Genomic DNA, 476 nt, shown 5'->3' with positions numbered 1-476 from the left:
TGGTCCCTGAGGTCCCTTCCAACCCAAGCCATTCTATGACTGTGATTCTAAGACTTAGAAATATTTAATGAAGTAATAAACATAATCAGTAATATTCTTAAAAATAATATAGCAAGAAATATCTGGATATATTTTCTTGCAAGAAGTCCTGCTCACAATATCTAGGTCATCTGCTTTCCAGCTATGCAGATCTCATTGCTGTGTTTTGTTTTCTCATGCTTTAATTACATAAGTGCAAATGTTGTTGGCACTGAAGAGTAAGTACCACAGTAAGTGCTGACATACAAGAAAACAAGAGTAAGCATTATAGTACCTCTTGACACCATTGTCACTCAGTGATCTTGCTAAACTAGTCAAACAAGTCCTAATTTGCTAGATAGGTGAGAAAAAAATATCAATAGTAGGATGTCTACAGTTTATCTGATAAAGTAGGTACCCTAAAATTTGGTCAGCAAACACCTCTGTACTTCACAAAG

The sequence above is a fragment of the Meleagris gallopavo genome, chromosome Z, assembly GCF_000146605.3.
Source record: "Meleagris gallopavo isolate NT-WF06-2002-E0010 breed Aviagen turkey brand Nicholas breeding stock chromosome Z, Turkey_5.1, whole genome shotgun sequence".
NCBI lineage: Eukaryota > Metazoa > Chordata > Aves > Galliformes > Phasianidae > Meleagris > Meleagris gallopavo.
This window is presented reverse-complemented; position numbering follows the sequence as displayed.